The 11,911-nt window shown below is 41.6% G+C and overlaps 1 long non-coding RNA gene across 3 annotated transcripts in view; it reads right to left on the bottom strand.

Moving 5' to 3' along the window:
* Nucleotides 1-8,714, bottom strand: part of LOC122636763 — a 22,350-nt gene extending 13,636 nt beyond the window's left edge. For 2 of the 3 annotated variants that reach the window (XR_006329032.1, XR_006329034.1), the window contains exons 1-2: nt 8,460-8,714; nt 7,664-7,879 (exon numbers count right to left, since the gene is read on the bottom strand). This is a non-coding gene — a long non-coding RNA (uncharacterized LOC122636763). The remainder of the gene's footprint in view (nt 1-7,663; nt 7,880-8,459) is intronic. The other variant, XR_006329033.1, reaches the window with a different exon arrangement.
* Nucleotides 8,715-11,911: the final 3,197 nt, after the last annotated feature.

Raw genomic sequence — 11,911 nt, 5'->3', positions numbered from 1 at the left:
GAGAGAGAGAGAGAGAGAGAGAGAGAGAGAGAGAGAGAGAGAGAGAGAGCCTCTAATCAAAGATACTGACGAGACAAGAAACTCTGTTGGTTTGGCATTATGCTCATTCCATCTTAGGCTTCCTTCCCTTACATGTTTCTCACCCTTATCCATATACCACCATTCTCGTTAGATACATTATATTACTTCTCTCTTACGACAAATCTAATTTATTATTGCAAATAATGCGCCAGAGTTTTTCGTCATAGTTTACTATTCTTCTTAAAAAAAAACAAAAAAAAAAAAGAATAAAAAAACTAACAAAATAACGCAAAATCGATCGAATCATAATCGATAAACGAAACATTAGCAAAAAAAAAAAAAAGAAAAGAAAAAAGAAAGAAAAAGAAAAAGAAAAGAATCCATTACACGTAAATTATCGATAACAGCCTTGAGAACGATCGTAGTTTCCTTTTTTCGCAAAGAAAGGGCGGAGTGTACGATAGGAATTGCAAATAAAATTAATCGAGAAAAATAATCGATCGATCGTCGTGGAGTACGACGATTAACGACGATGAACGACGACTAGTTTACGGCGATCGCAGTTTAACGCGTCTCGGTACGACTCGGTCTGTCCATTAAAGGTATTTACTGCATATTATTACCTTAACTGTGTTTGATCGTTTACGATCGGCGATAATAAAATAATTATAACTCGGCGTCGTAAAAGTTTACGGGGAATCAGAGAAAGAGAGAAATGTAGAAATACTCATTGGCACTCAAACTTAAGCTAAGTTCGTGTTACTCGCAAGACAGGAGAAGACGTGCCGTGCCATGCCGTGCAGTGTCGTGCCGTGAGTTAAAAGCGAGAACGTCGTTTCTTTTGGCTTCTCACGTCGTACAATCGTGTGCCGATGCCGACCGAATCGTCCCCTCGTAAAGATAACGAAACAGCCAGAGTCGTTCTTACCCGTCGTTTGCTTCCATTTTTCGCGTCCCACGAATATTTTCTCTTTCGCGACTACGTTGCGCCAAACGCAATGGCTGATAGGGAGTCCTCGTAATTTCTTATAAGATGGTCTTTCGAAAAAGAGAAAAAAGAACAAAAAAAGAAAAGAAAAAAATATATATATATATAAAGATCGGTATTGCTCTCAGAACGCTTTCTAAAGTATTCACCGAATAATATGGCCGATCTCTTACGTTCTCTCCTTAATCTAAATACTTAATAAATTAATTTACGAAATGAAATTTCTTCTTTTCTTTCCTTCTCTCTCAAAGTCATCATCGTAATCGACCTTAAAGATAATCAAAAGCTCGACGAATGAAACTCTACTTACTGATTTACCACCGTCGTGAAAACTTTCAAGATAATATAGATTCCAATCGTTCCACGATAAAAGAACGACTAATAAACTATAAAATATAGTGACAATAAGACGACAATGTCGATTACGATCGTTCGAGAATGAATAATATTACGACATAGTCTCGTTACTTCGAATATCTTGGCCGTTCTAACAAGTCGACGCCATCGTCGTCGTCGTTGTCGTCGTCGTCGTCGTCGTCGTCGTCGTCGTCGTCGTCGTCGTTGTCCTCGTCTACATTGATTTACATCAAGAACCCAAAAACCTCACTCTCGGATCGTTGTTTATCGAGGAACCGGACTAACCGTAACACGCGTGAATTATCGATCTTTAATGATGATTCCGAGTCTGGTGACCGTGCGCCAAGACGACGTTCTCGAACGATAAATCTTACGGTCGTAAACGATTCGAGGCGGACAAAGGAGTATCTTTCTACGGGGTGGGAGTGATCAAGAGAAGGAAGAGAAGCAGCAGAGAGAGAGAGAGAGAGAGAGAGAGAGAGAGAGAGAGAGAATGAGTGTGTGTGTACGTGTGTGTAAAAGAGAAGAAACGAAACGTGGCAACGTAACAACAAAGGAACCTAAGTGGTAATCGTTTATGCGTTATAGACGGTCCTAGGTGTAGGTGTCTCGTGAAAATCTCGAATTAGACTGCTCGTTTAAATCAGTATAGACCAGGATGCCTTTTCTGCTCTTCCTCTTCTACTACTTCTTCTTCTTCTTCATCGTCGTCGTCCCACCCCTTTCTCTACCATCAACCATTAGCCCCTAACCCTCCCACCCCCTTTCCATTTTGGTCAACGTCTTTCGCGGAGTTACACCTACGTATGTCCAAAGAGACCCAGGCACACCCCGGTACATCAGAAAGTCTGACCTAATTGTGACTTATGGCGACTCTAATAGAACCACCAAAATCTAAAAGGTGAACTCTCCTGATTGTTGTTTTTTCTATTTTGTTTGTCTCTCTCTCTCTCTCTCTCTCTCTCTCTCTCTCTCTCTCTGTCTCTCTCTTGTGTTAGCGCGTATGATTTCTTGGTTGATGTCTCGAAGGAAAATTTCATAAAAATTTACAAACTTACATAATTTCTTTTATAGAACATCCAACGGATAATGTTCTGTTGGAATAATTGAAAGCCAGGAATTTTTGGATGTGGTTTATAATGGACGCTTGCATGAAAGAAGAAAAATAAAGAGAGAGAGAGAGAGAGAGAGAGAGAGAAAGAGAAGAAACGATTATCTGTTCCACGTTCTTTCCGTTTATTGTGCAGCTCGACAGGTGCGCGCACCGCGCAGCCCAGCTGCCGCCTTCGCCTCGATATCATTCTTACTTACGACTGTGTACCTGCACTTCCGTTATGGGCCTATGGTGTTTCCCTTTTCCGACGTCTGCGTCTTTTCAAACTTCCGCTCAACCAAATCGAAATAAATAAATATTGTTTTACTTTCGACCGAGTAGATATAAAACAAAATTAATCGATCTCTTTAAACTTTCTTAAAAATTATTAAAACGACGTACATATATACACATATTTGTATGTATGTAAATATGTATACATAAAAGATAATTTAATATAAAAGATATAAATCTATCGAATCGAACAACTAGAATCAACGAGCGCCCTTTTAAATCTTTAATGCGTTCCTCGTATACCTAACGTGAAATTCTCTCTACTACCATCGTTCTCCTTTTTCTCCCTATCCTGCGGGAGAATTTTGCAAAAGGGTAGTTCACGCACCCCTCGGCGAAGGCGCGACTGGATATCAAAGTCGCTATTTATAAGAGAGGCAGCTCTCTAGAACGCGCACGTGTTACATAAAATACTCGCGCGATTGTACGAACACGCGTGCGGACTAGCGAATGTACGTTCTAACACACCAAGAGGATATACATATATCCAGAGAAAAAGAGACAGAGACAGAGACAGAGACAGAGACACAGAGACATAGAGAAAGACAGACAGAGAGAGAGAGAGAGAGAGAAAGAGAGAGAGAGAGAAAGAAAGACCGCACACAGTTCTATACGAACGTAAAGGAACGATAGAACGCGCGGAAGGAGGACACGCGGAGGGAGCGGTCGGACGTATTTGCATATAGAGAGCGTTAGCTAAGGGAAATAGAAGCCGAATACGTGACAGCTTTGCTCTGGGAGGCGATTCTTCGCAGCAGAGATGGACACTTCCTATCAGCGAGTTCATTAATAACCAGACGAGGTTGGCCAAAGGTGAGCGGGGTGGGCTAAATGGCCGAACGTCCCTTCGTCCTTCGTCCTTCGTCCTTCTCTCTCTCTCTCTCTCTCTCTTTATACCTCTCTCGTTCTCTCTTTCGACTCCACCCACTCTCTGTCTTTTCATCCTACGCTTCCTCTCGCTTTCTCTATCTCTAATATACGTCCATCGCTCTTCCGCTCCCTTAAACGTATCACCGAATGGTCCTTCGTCTTTCGAGTCGACACACACACAGAAAGAAAGAGAGAGAGAGAGAGAGAGAGAGAGAGAGAGAGAGAGAGAGAGAGAGAGAGAGAGAGAGAGAGAGAGCCTTATCTCCACTGGGTACGCGAGGAAAACTGGTAATGCCGTTAATGTTATACGACGATCGTTTAAAATAAAGCAGACTGATAAATGATGCCGTACGTACATACGTACATACGTACGTACGTACGAGTTCCACGAAAATTGAAATTCCAAAGAATTTTGATATGTACCGTATCTATTGTAATAGAAAATTATCTCGGAGAGGGGGAAAAAAGATATAACTATATTGTTATCGAATGTCGGTCAAAATGGTACTCGAGTTCGTCCTTTACGGATAAATACGTTCCTCAAAGGTAAATGGGATAAATCTGAATAACACGCATCAAGCGATACCTATGGCGGACCCCTTGATAAGGGTTTGCCAAAAGGGGTTGGTGAATGATTAGAGATATTAATATTGCTCGCTCGAAAGGGTGCAAACTACCCAAGTATACGAAAGCCAAACCCCTGCAATGCGTTTACGGTTTCTTCTCTTTGTAATCCGATCGCTTCTTACATGGAATTTACAAAGGACATTTAATGAAATATCCACTTAAATACATATTCTCGATTCTTTGTTCGATTCGCGACGGGGTTGAATGATATCAAACGATCGTTCTTCGTTTTACGTGGCATCGCGATTAATTGGTAGAAAGCAAATACTTGGAGAGAGAGAGAGAGAGAGAGAGAGAGAGAGAGAGAGAGAGAGAGAGAGAGAGAGAGATTCGCATAGAGAGTTTGGAATGAGAAGGAAGTAACGTTTCTCGACGTACGAAGAGATTTCGATATCTCGATCTCGCAGCACGGGCCCCTGAGACAGTGTCGGATCCCGAACAAACGCGGCCACGAGACTCCGCAAACTAATTCTAATCTGGCGCTACCGACAAATCGCTCGCCATAAATCCAGGGCCAAGAAACCAGCGCCAAGACGTACCGTAATCGAAGATAAACCGCCGTACCACCACCCCAACCTTCTCTCTGTCTCTCCGACTCTCTCTCTTTCTCTCTCTCTCTCCTCCTTTCCAACGAGCGAAAAGCAACTATCGTAGGGTTATCAAAGTCGACGTGAAACGTCGGAACTACAGGGGGTAAGACCGTTGTCGGCACGCTGAGAGGGGATTCGAACGAAGGGATCACGTCTCCTGTGTTATCCGGATAAATCAGGAATCAACTCGACCATTTGACTTGCTTCGAGTTCCTCGAAGAATATCCTATTTTTTATTTCTCTATATCTAATACGATTTTTGTTTGATAAATGTGACTTTCTTCTTTGTTAAGAAACAATGATTCTAATGCAAGATAAGAAAGGTAAGTATTCCTTAAAAAGGGAAAAAGAAAACAAAAAGGAAAAAAGAAAAAGGAGGAGAAAAAATTGAAAATAAAAAAGGATAAAAATTCTCAAAATATATTTTCATCCATTAGACCTATCCGTTCGCCGGTTATCTAAGCAAAATGGATTTCATTGTCTCACACGACGTCGACTTGTCGTTCGTTGGACTACGTCTCATCAAGCAAGAATCCCCCAACCCCAATGGTCGACTCCTTGACGAGATTGATCGTTCCTCAACGACAAGCGTCGTTGTGCGGAACAAGGGAGACCCTTTTCCTACCGTGAACGCACGAAGCACGATGCATCATACATCATCGAGATTGAAACATTTCCTTATTATTACCATCGCGGGCATAGATTAATTCTACGGTATTACAACGGGACCGTTCGCGCGGGACCCGGCAACGAGCCATTCGGGTGCCACCGTCACGTCTCTACGAACGAGACGGCGGACGTCTTTGTTTAAATCGGTCGGCGAGTATAGCTTCTATACTCTTTGTCCCTTTCTTCGTCCCTTCGTTCCGATTCTCTCTGAATATCGTATTTATTCGCGATCCTAAACGATTAAAGTGATCCTTCCTCGAAAATTAAAATATTCTATAATAGTATCCTTTTCCGATATTAATATTGTAAAATCAAATTTATATTTTATCTTATCAAATTAATAAGAGTTATTAATGAGCGAATTAATTCATTCGTAAAGTTGAATTTACGTAACGTCGTATAATATTTTACGTACGTATATGTTACTCGAAGGTAGAATTTTCTTGTAGAAAGAAAAAAAGAAGAGAAAGGAAAAAGAAAGCAATTTTGATTACGTCGATCAATAGGTCCATAATCTTCGTATGAAAGAAACAAGATAGAGATAAGATTGATCGTAAGAGAAATAACGAACGCTATCAAGTTCGCCGAAATTATCCAACCCCAAACGAATCGTCTTCTTCATTCTCTCTACCTCTCGATCTACCCAACGGATTCCTCGAAGGGTCTTACTAACCGGTGATTCCCTTTCCAACGTCCTTGGTAGCGATCGTAACGATGGACGACGGGTGGTCCATCAAGCGCGACCACCGCGGACGCCAAAACGAATCGACAAATCACCTTTGCTAGTTTTTCCTTCTCGTGTATTCGACTTTAATTTCGATTCGAGTTACGCTACGCCGATATAATGTCGCATTCGAATAAACGCCAGGGTGCTAATCGAATTGCCATGGTCGATACGATTGTTTGTTGTAAGTACGTGTTTGAAAACTTATCGGTTGGATCCTTGCTTACTTTTACCTAAAATCTTTTTTTTTACGATTACGATCGTTAAAAAAATAAAGAAAGAAAAAGAAAAGAAAAGAAAAAAAATGTCACGATTCTTCGTCAATTTGCTTAATAATATAACGACGATTAACTAATTTTCTAAAACTGTAAGGACAGAAGCCGTATTCGCGATCGTTCGAGACTAACTCATTCGAAAATACACCGTTCCTCTTGATCTCATAAATTAGCGCCGTCCCAGGTTGACGGGAATATTTACTGGAATCTAAGTTTATAATTACCGAGAAATCCTCAGACCTGTATGCACCTATCGGACGTGGACCTACCGATCTTGTTATAGGATTGTGAGACGGAGATAGGAAGAAGATGGTGAAAGAGAGAATCAACTACCGTCATATTCCTCTCTGTTCCTCTTTCCTCGACGACGACGACGACGACGACGACGACGACGACGGCAGTTCACGTGTCTTCTCTTTCTCTCTCTTCCTCCTGTCCTACTCTGCTCTTCTTCTCACCCTCTCTCTCTCTCTCTCTCTCTCTCTCTTTCTCTCTCTCTCTCTGCTTTTGCTCGCGTATTACGAATCGCCTTTCACGTCAAGCGCCGGGAATTAATGCGCGTAATATGTTGGCCGCGAGCGCACGTTTACGGGTTTACGTTCCACGTGGGTATAACTTAAAACCAGCCACGGCCTATCGCCAGTCGCGAAGGATGACACCTTAAAGGAGATTCTACATCGCGACGCGCCGATACAATTTCTTGAAAAAGAGATTTTACTCCGAAACGAGAAGAATAAACGAACGTTTCTGACCCATCGTAATCGTCGAATCTCAAGTTATTACGCGTCTATTATTCTTCGAACGAAACGATCGTCTCGCGTTATTCGTCACGTATTACGTTTTCCGATCGACCTTATCTTATTTGAGATTCTACTTCTTACACGTTTTGTACGTATAATCTTAAGTGCGAACAGAAAAGAGATTTTGTCTTTGAATAATTTTTTTCTCACATCTCTATCTCTCTGTCTCTTTCTTTCTCGTTCTCAACTCCTTTCCCTTTCACGTTGATACTTCTTCCAGCAATGTACAAGTTGCCTTGCTCCCGGTAATCAGCTTTCGATTATTTATCGCACTATTAATCCGGGAATAGGTCCCCGATCGGGCAACCCAATTTGTAATCGTTAACCGAACTTGATTTGGTCTCCCTCTCCTTACCTTCTCTCCTCCTTTCCTTTCACTGGTAGCCGACTCGCGAAGATCCGACTACGTGTAACGTAGAAGTAAGTTTTGCTCGGAAGCTCGATGAAACATCGCCGCGAGTTTCTCCTCCACGTTCTCGTGCCTGTCACCCTCGTTCGTGGTCAAATGCTTTATGGGTTTCCCTCTCGTGCGGTTGGAAGGGTAGAACGCTTAAAGTACGTTCGATATCATCTGTGAGAGACAAAGAAAATATATACTCCGTCTTATTTATCTTATCGATAAAATCGTATGATAATTAATACAAATTTCTAGGAAAATGGGAAAGAGAGAAAAGCTATAGATTTAAATGGACGTAGTATTAGAAAAGACGAAGCATATATATATATATATATATATATATATATATATATATATATATATAAAAGAAAATATATAATAAAATATATACTCTTCGAAGAAAATATATACAAATCAATAGGAAAATGAGAAAAAGAGAAAAGAGATGGATTTAAATAGATATAGTATTCGAAAAAAGGAAGAATATATATACGCGTATATGCATATATATATATATATATATATATATATATATATATATATAAACACGTATACCTGATTGAGATAAGAAACGATTCATCGACCAACTGACGATTCTCAAAGAAATATCGATCAAACGAAAGAAGAACCATCCAAAAGAATTCCAATAGGAAACACATGTTTCCTTTCCATCATAGATTATGCGAGTTCTCTTCTCGAGGAGGAGCTATCGAGCGTTCTCGACCTACCGTGGCAATGATACATCGGCTATTACCCGGAGCACAGCACCTGTTAATGCGTTTCTCTTCGGATCCCCGCCTCGACACCTGACTTCTATGCACCGCGGTGAGCCATTCAACGATCGCGAAACGTTCTCGCGGCTATTCTCGATAAGAATATCGCAGCGGGAACGACTCGTGGAATTAGTCCTGGGCTTTATGCTTCACCGTAAGCCGCGACTCCTTCTTCTTCTTTTCTTCCTTCCTTTTCTTCCTGCTTCCGACGATTATGTACCTTTCTTTTTTTCTTCCATCTCTGCAACAGACGAACGCACAAATAAATCCATTTTCAAATTTCACTTCATCGTACATCTGGGACACGTCCTATCTAAGCGCGCGCGTGCGAGAGAGAGAGAGAGAGAGAGAGCAATAAGATAAAATATTTTCTATATTTCAAAACTCATTTGGGGTACTCGCAAATTATGTACAACGTTAATACTTTCTTATCCATACACGGATAGAATGGCAAGGGGAAGAAGAAGAGAGGGATCTTAATACCCTTCTTAAATATTCTTTCCATTCTCTACATCCTCTTCGAATCCTTCTTCCTTTACCCCTCTACGCCCTTCTACTCCTTCCTCTTCTTCTTCCTCTTCTTCTTTTCACCGACAACGTTCAAACCGCTCGAAAGATCCTTACGCCTGTCTCGATCTTTCTCTTCCTTCTACTTGCTCTTCCCCTCTCTTTCTCTTATCGCTGAGAAGGGTATTAAGCCGAGGGGTAAAATTCTTAAAGGTAGAAACAAATAATACGATTACGTTCCGTTTCCGTTTATTAAAGAAACAAGATATCGCGACTCTCTCGATCTATCTATCTATCTATCTCTTTCTCTTTCTCTCTTTCTCTTTCTTTTACTCTCATTTTCTGAGCGATTCGAAGCCGAGTCTTCCTACTTGTAAGAACCTCCATCCTCTTCTCCTTTTTCCAACGAACAAACGCACTTCTTCTGGCATGGCATTCGATACCGAAACTCGATATTAAAACTTACCGTGCGAATTACAGTTGGGATCTGCTCTTATTCTCTCTCTCTCTCTCTCTCTTTCTCTCTCTCTCTCTCTCTCTCTCTCTCTTAGTTTTATAAGAGAAGAGAAGCAAGCACATACGCGAAACGAGTAAAGCCAGCCCGTTCGTCCGGGTAATCAGACCGAGTTTCAACGCTTTCCTGAATCAATTCGTTCTCTCTTCAAAGCGAATACTACTACGCTCTTTGCCAAACTCGTCACGCGATGCTTCTGTCGAAGGCATTGGTCTTCACTATCTCTTCTACCCTTTTTATCTTTCTTGCAAAATTCCGCTAAGACTTACTCGTTATCAATTTCGAAAAATTAATTTACTATATTAATAACACGAAAAATGTTAATAATATTATCCAATGTATATATATACGTGAGAAATTTAAAGAATATTATCTAATGTATAGTAGAGAAGACAGGCACACACAGAGCGAGAGAGAGAGATTTATTTCTAATTCGATTAGATCGATAAATTCTATAAGCAAAGATTTATCTAACCATCGCTCGTTCCTTACTCCCAATAATTTGAGTACCGTTCAAGATCGTCGACAGAGCATCTGTTTCCCTTCTATAAAGCACGCTCAGTGAGTCAGTTAATTTATTCGAAAGCTGGAATCGTCTGGAATTCGGTGTACATCGACGAAGTAAACGCCGAGAAGTCCGGTAGTCGCGTTATATACAGATGGAAACTATACAGACTGGAGGATCTATCTCTTCCTAGCGTCGCGACGACGAAGATGAAGACGATGAAGACGATGAAGACGACTACGACTACGACTACGACGAAATCGGGAAGGGTACAGCGTCGTATAGTCCTACACCAAAGTATAACACCGTGTAGATATATTGAGACACGCGCCAACGCATTCTAATTATCATCTGCATAATGGTGGCTGCTCGCCAAGCTTCCAAGACCGAGTTCTCTCTATAGATAGGTTTAACCACCTAAATTTCATAGTAGAAACGATACATGCTCCCTTTTCTTTATTTCTCTCATATCCCGTCATTTCATTAAACGATCGAAACAAATTTTATTCGATGCGCCAACACGTAAGAATTTTCACAACCAACCTCCGATATATCATTGTCTAAAATAAATCGTAATTATTCGATCTTGAGTATCCGACGTCAGAGTCGTACGAATTATTTATCGACTACGATGATGTTGTATCCATCGATAGATAAATAAGGAACGTATAAATAAATAAAAAGAATACAAAGGAAGAAAGAGAAAGGGAAAATCCTCGGAATCGTTTAGTCCCAAATGATCTTTTCGTTTCTTCTCGAAGTACAATGATACCTTTTTTAATCCCAATGACGACTATGACTACGACGACGACGGAGGAAGAAGACAGGCCTCAGGTACGATCTTTCCTCCCTTAAAGGAGTCTTTCTTTATTCCTCCCACTTCTGCGAACCATACGTCATCGAAGCCTTTCGTGAGCGTCCTCGCCGTCATCTCCATCGTCGTCCTCTCGTTCAACAAGGGGAAACTGTGCGGTATTCAGAGGACCGCGCGTATAGATCCATTCTCTCTCCTTCGACTCTTTCTCCTCCTCCTCCTCCTCCTCCTCCTTCACCACCTCCTTCACCTCCTCTTCTTCTTCCTCGTCGTCGTCGTCGTCGTCGTCGTCTTCTCTTTTTTTTTCTTTTCTCTCGGCTTATACCTCGCTCTCTTTCTCTCTCTCTCTCTCTCTCTCTCTCTTTCTCTCTCTATCATCGCCTCTCCGTTCTCTACCTCGTTTTCCCCGCGCTATTGCTCAAATGGGGCCCCGGTTTCGCGTCTCATTTTTTTCAGCCGAGCCGATCTTCAATCTTCGAGCCATAGCCGTGGCTGGCCATTGCCGGTGCCGAGTGATAGATGTGGAAATAATTATAGGCGAACGTTCGCCCTCTCTCTCTCTCTCTCTCTCTTTCTTTCTTTCTTTCTTTCTTTCTTTCTCTTTCTCTATCTTTCTGTCTGTCTTTCTTTCTTTCTTTCTTTTCTTTCTTTCCACTCATACACAAGCACACACAGTCTCTCTATTTCTCTCTCCCTCTCTTTCTCTGTATGTCTCTCTTCCTCTCCCTCCTTGTTGCGCGCAACAAGAGTAAAAACCATGTCAAATTTCGTGGCCGGTAATGACTTTTGACCATGCAACAGAAAAAGATTGGTGAGGTTTGAGAGCACACGAGGAGCGGCGAGGAGGATTCGACGGGCGTTTGTCGCGTTACGTTCCAACGCTCGTAAAGGGACACGCTTTTAGACAAATCGAGGGGGATGGGAGTTGGAAACCGTGCCCATCTCGATCCCATCGAGAATCATCTCCGACTAAGGAGGTCCGGTTTTTAACGACTTCGAGCAGCGCGCTCGATTGGAACTCAGGATATTTCTCTATAATCCTATTTTTGGATAATAATCGTGCGAATCTTCTAACCAACATACCGACAAGAAG

This window comes from Vespula pensylvanica, chromosome 23 (genome assembly GCF_014466175.1).
Source record: "Vespula pensylvanica isolate Volc-1 chromosome 23, ASM1446617v1, whole genome shotgun sequence".
Taxonomy (NCBI): Eukaryota; Metazoa; Arthropoda; class Insecta; order Hymenoptera; family Vespidae; genus Vespula; species Vespula pensylvanica.
This window is presented reverse-complemented; position numbering and strand designations above follow the sequence as displayed.